The following is a 6,000-nucleotide window of genomic DNA, read 5'->3' as shown; positions in this document are numbered from 1 at the left end:
GTATTGGGGACTTTTTGGATAGCATTGGAAATGTAAACGAGGAAAATACCTAATAAAAAAATATTAAAAAAAAAAGAAAGAAAACTACGGATACTTCAAGACAATTTGGCTCTGTATCTGCAACATTCCAGTTCTCTATGATCAAAAAGTTACGACCAGATTTATGGACTACTATGACTATTTATTCCTGGGAAATACAGCTCACAGAGCCACTTGCAAATGTACAATGTAGTTCTACTCATTTATTTTGAAAACTAAAGAAGACTTATTATTATTGATTAATGAATTCCATTTCAGCAAGGGAATGTTTGATTTTTCTTGTTTAAATAAATGTTAGGAAAATACAGAATAAGCAGAGAAATTGCATATATAATGCTTTAAGCTAGTTTTTATAACTCCCTGGAATTAGCAAAATTCTATTATGTGAATCAAGTTTTGTGTATATGATATTTCAGAATTTTTTAAAGAGAAGTCAACCCAAGACCAGCAATCATTTCCAAAATCAAGTCTTCCAAAATGCTGAGCCATCTACAGAGGAATATATATATATATATATGTCTTTGTGTGTGTGTGTGAGTTTGTGTGTCTGTGTGTGTGTGTGTGTCTGTGTGTGTGTGTGTAGCTTTGAAGCATTAGCAGCATGCTTTGCCAGGCTCCCTCTGAATCTGGTGGCTATTTCTTTTGGCTTTTAGACAAGCTTCTTTTGGCACAAAATTTTGAGTATTTTGCTACTTTAAATTGTATGTTTTAAAGATTCCTGAAGAAACTTGTTGTCATTGAGACAGTTTGGATACTACTACTTGGCAGATGTAGTCAAAGCTGGTTCATATTTATGATGGCAGTCTCCTAAGATTGTCTTGCCTACCAATGTCAACCAATTTACATAACTATACTCAATTATAACTTCACAGTGGCAACATTTCCTAATCCAGGTTGGATATAGAGCTGTACACAAAAGTGTAGTCTCTAAAAGGGAATTGGATAAGGAGGTCTCTCTTTTCTTGCATGGTTATGCCTTCACCCGTGATCAAGGTGTAATTTGAATGAAAAGATCTCAAAGCTGTTTTTAAAGATTGCAGTTCCTTATAAATATTCCCCACCAAGAGAGTAAAAGGTCTTAAGCTCCTCCTTTCATATTGTAGTCTAACACTCATTCAGCCACATTGTCTCTTCTATCTATATTCATTAATATTCATAATTCTCAATACAAAACAGGGAATCAATCAACAAAAACTGTCTGCTTCAGTTTTATCATTAATGATGAAACAAGGATAGCAGCTACATAAGACTAGACGTCAATCTTTATCTTCCCGGAGAGCAGAAGTATGACCTAGTAAATTTCTGTCCAATCAGGATTATTCAGTCTGTGCTATTGTACTACATAAACTCAAAAAGAAACAGGACAACAAATTAGCTTCCCTTCTTATTTAAAATATCTCTTGCAATTATAGGGGGAGAAACTAAGAGAAACTCCAAAGCCCTCAAGAAAAGAAGGGGACATTGGGACAATAGAAGACTGCAAAAGAGAAGTGGCATTCCTCTGAATTTGTTTATTTTAACATCTCAGGCTTGTTTAAGAGCCTAAAAATGGCCCTTAAATTCACAGTGACTGGGAATGCATACAGCTAACCCCACAGAGCTATTTCCTTTAAAAGAAAAAATAGGATGGTTTTCCTCTATAGCTGGCACATCATTTTGAAGTATCTATTTTTCTGAAATGATTATTGATGTTGGGGTGTCTTGACTTTTAAAACTCAGAAATGTCACATGAACCCTGACTCAAATAATAGAGGTGTTTTTTCTGATTCCAAGAAATTATATTAAAATAGTCAGTTATAATAATTGGCTTTAGGTATATCATTCCAGTTGACTTTATTATGGATAAAATATAGACATAATTAGATCAATGATTCATGTATCACAGTTACACAGCTAGGATTGTAGATCACTCAATTTTAATGTTTTGTGCTGTATACCTTAATTCCTGTATTCATAACATCATATCTTGTCTCTTACAATTAACTTTGAGCATTCTCAACAAATTTTAAATGGCTCAGTATGACACATATGCACAATGCAGTATTTAAACTGATAATTGACCCACTATTGACTACTCCTTGAAAAGAATACCTTGCATATAGATTTGAAAATAATTGCTTTGGGCTTTTGGTACAAAGTAGCTAAATGAAATGCCTAACCACTCATTGAAATAAGTAAGTCGAATGTTGGAGTGACTTCCGAAATTAACAAACACAAAGTGACATATTAGCATTTAAAATGGATCTTAAATGACAGCGGAATACTGCAGAATAGATATTATAAAGATGGTCACTCCCATGACTGTGGATATCAGAGTTATCCACATATTTATACTTTTAAAATTATGCAGAAGTACAAATATCCATTTCATTAAAATAGGCAATACAAACCACCTTTTGGGAACATATGAATGCTTTTAATACTGTAATTTTCCATTGACAATTTGATGAGTTCTTATAATTTCATTTGTACGTTCTACCCCTAAAAACTCTACAGGCAAAGCCAGTATGAATTTGGGATTTAGGAGCCATTCCATCTGTATAGCCTTAAAATATTATTTCATTTAACTCACTATGTAAATCCTCTAATTTGGAGTAAATGAAAAATATGCAACATTGTCTAATTATTTACATCAGTGAAACAGTTCTGTGATTTTGATCTTTATCTACTTATTATGTTTGTTTACATCCATATATACATGGGAGCTAAGATAGGAGGAATTGCTCATGGGAGCCAGCCTAAAGCTCAATTTCTACTGGACTGTCTTATTTATGATTTGTGGTCAGAGTGAAGTTGGCACCTGTTTGTAGGCTTCCTTTAACCTCATTAAATAGAAGTGCCAATCACAGGGAGATTTATGACCTCAAAGGATGAGGAGGAGAGAAAATGTAGGATCTGTAGGCTACTAAAGATGCTTTAATGACCTCTAGAAAGGAATTTTAAATCTTCTATAATTCACATATGAAGACTAAGTGATTCCATCCAGACTCACAACAAGCTCTGATAAACAGAACAACCTAGTTTTGGAATCTCAGCTCTAGCTCAGTGTAGTAAAACCTTCCATGTTAATAGCAATTTGGTTTGAGCACAGCAGGAAAACTCTTGCTTGAAGTGTTCTTAAAATTACTGATTTTAATTTTTATTACTTTCTGAATACTTTTCTGCATGCATGTGTGGCCATGGGCAGGCATAATTAGTTAAGAGTCTAGAATAAGGCAACCCATTGCTTTGAACTGGAGTTTTAGGTGAGTATGACCCATAATGTGGATGCTGGGAAATAAATCTGGGTCCTCTGAAAAAATCGGAAAAGGCAATTAATTACTGAGCCATCTCTCCCGTCTCTACCACAGATTTTATAAAAAATTTCAGAGATTTCATTTTGTCACTAGAATATATGAAAGTAATAAGGTATTATTTATTTAAACAGTACTTGACTTTTACTGTTTTTGTGTAAGGCAGAATGTGTTGTTTTGTTTGTTTGTTTGTTTGTTTGTTTGTGTTGAGAAAGGTTTTACTATGTTCCTGATCCTGTCCTGGGAGTCATTACCTTATTCTCTCAGTCCCTGTAGAAGTCGAATTACAAATGTAAGAATTCTAATACGTCTTGTTCCTTGTCCCTCTGTGAAAAAGTAAGCAGTATACTGAGAAATGGGGAGGGAGAGAGGGAGAAGGGAGGAAGCAATAGGATCAAAATACATTTTATAAATGTGAGAAGATAGGTTGGAAATCACTATATTGTACAAATAACAGATGCAAATATGAAAAACTTCCTTTGGAGGGCAAAGTACCTTGCTAAACATCAAGAAGAAGCCTGTGTTCCTACACCCATGTGAATCCTTGTCATTTTCAGCCACATTGCTTGGGAAGCACAATAGGTAGGACCCTGTAGCTGCCTAGCTATATTATTTAGCTCCATGTTCAAAAAGAGAGAAACTGTCTTAAAAAAAGGCAAAGTGACAAGAAAAATTACAAATGTCAACCTAATGCTTCCACAATAATGAGCACACATATTTGCAGGTATACTTGCAAATGTAAATAAACTGCTATGAGCATGCATAGCCAACACACACAGACACACACACAGAGACACACACACACACAGAGACACACACACACAGACACACACACACACACACACACAAATGCTCTGTCTTTCTCTGTGTCTCTGCTCCTCTCTCCCTCTCTCTCGTTCTATCTCTAATTCTCTCTTGCTGTCTCTTTCTAAGTCAAAAAGTAAAACAGAAAGTATAGAAGCAAAAATAAAAGCAGTCTGTTGTCAGATATTCAGAATGTTATTCATTCATGAATAAATACTTAATTCTATACAAATGTTATTAACAGAGGTCATTTATATATGCTATGTTATGTAATTCATACATTTGTTCTTGCATGTCTAGATTAACTACAGGATTTCCATTTTGAGTGAGTAGATATAGTTTTCAATTCATTATATATTTTTTTTTCAGAAAATTGATATTGCTTCTATTGTGTTGATCTAATCAGAAACTAGAAAAAGGAAATTATGATACAAGTTTTCATAAGTATGTTTTTGAATTTTGAGATTATGATAAATTACCACACAAAAACTAATACAAATGCCATGAGATAAAACACTAAATTATTATAATTTAATTTGAAATAAAATATTATCAATGATCATTAGATAAATTAATTACTAAAATATTTTGCAAAAGAAATGAGAAAGACTAAGCTATAAACTCCAACACATTAAGCATCACGAATAAAGACAGAACTGTCATACAGACATTATAGGCAATTTAACGCTTTTTCAGCTACAAGCACAAATATTTCATCTTCCATTGGATTTTCACAAACATCTCAAATTTGATTTTTGTTTCACACTCACTTTCTAAAAGAGATACACATTTTTTATTAGATATTTTCTTCATTTATATTTAAATGCTATCCCAAAAGTCCACTATACCCTCCCCTTGCCCTGCACCTGTACCCACTCACTCCCACTTCTTGACCCTGGCTTTCCCCTGTTCTGGGGCATATAAAGTTTGCTAGACCAAGGGACCTCTCTTCCCAATGATGGCCAATTAGGCCATCTTCTGCTATATATGCAGCTAGAGACATGAGTTAATACCTCTCCTGGGCATATACCCAGAAGGTGTTCCAACTGGTAATAAGGACACATGCTCCACTATGTTCATAGCAGCCCTATGTATAATAGCCAGAAGCTGGAAAGAACCCAGATGTCCCTCAACAGAGAAATGGATACAGAAAATGCGCTACATTTATATAATGGAGTACTACTCAGCTATTAAAAACAATGAATTTATTAAATTCTTAGACAAATTGATGTATCTGGAGGGCATCATCCTGCATGAGGTAACCCAATCACAAAAGAAGTCACTTCATATGCACTCACTGATAAGTGGATATTAGCCCAGAAACCTAGAATACCCAAGATACAACTTCCAAAACACAAGAAAATCAAGAAGAGGGAAGACCAATGTGTGGATACTTCATTCCTCCTTAGAATAGGGAACAAAATATCCATGGAAGGAGTTGCAGAGACAAAGTTTGGAGCTAAGACTAAAGAATGGGCCATCCAGAGACTGCCCCACCTGGGGGTCCTTCCCATAATCAGCCACCAAATGCAGACACTATTACACAAGCCAGCAAGATTTTGCTGAAAGGACCCTGATATAGCTGTCTCCTCTGAAGCTTTGCCAGTGCCTGGCAAATACAGAAGTGGGTGCTCACAGTCATCTATAGGATGGAACACAGGGCCCCCAATGTAGAAGCTAAAGAAAGTACCAAAGAGCTGAAGGGGTCTGCAACCCTATAGGTGGAACAATATGAACTAATCAGTACCCCCAGAGATACACATTTTTAAGAGAGCTCTGTAATATTTGCATATGGCAATGTACCGCAGAGGTAGCAAGGGTTTACAACATATAATATAAATTTATTTTGTCATTATCAACATTT

The 6,000-nt window shown here is 35.0% G+C and overlaps 1 protein-coding gene across 3 annotated transcripts in view; it reads right to left on the bottom strand.

The window, feature by feature from the left end:
• Positions 1 to 6,000, bottom strand: part of Cdh18 (cadherin 18) — an 867,298-nt gene that overhangs the window by 492,401 nt on the left and 368,897 nt on the right. The gene's annotated exons all lie outside the window — the stretch shown is intronic.

Source organism: Mus caroli, chromosome 15 (assembly GCF_900094665.2).
Source record: "Mus caroli chromosome 15, CAROLI_EIJ_v1.1, whole genome shotgun sequence".
NCBI lineage: Eukaryota > Metazoa > Chordata > Mammalia > Rodentia > Muridae > Mus > Mus caroli.
Note: the sequence above shows the minus strand (reverse complement) of the source record. Positions and strands in the feature narration are given on the sequence as shown.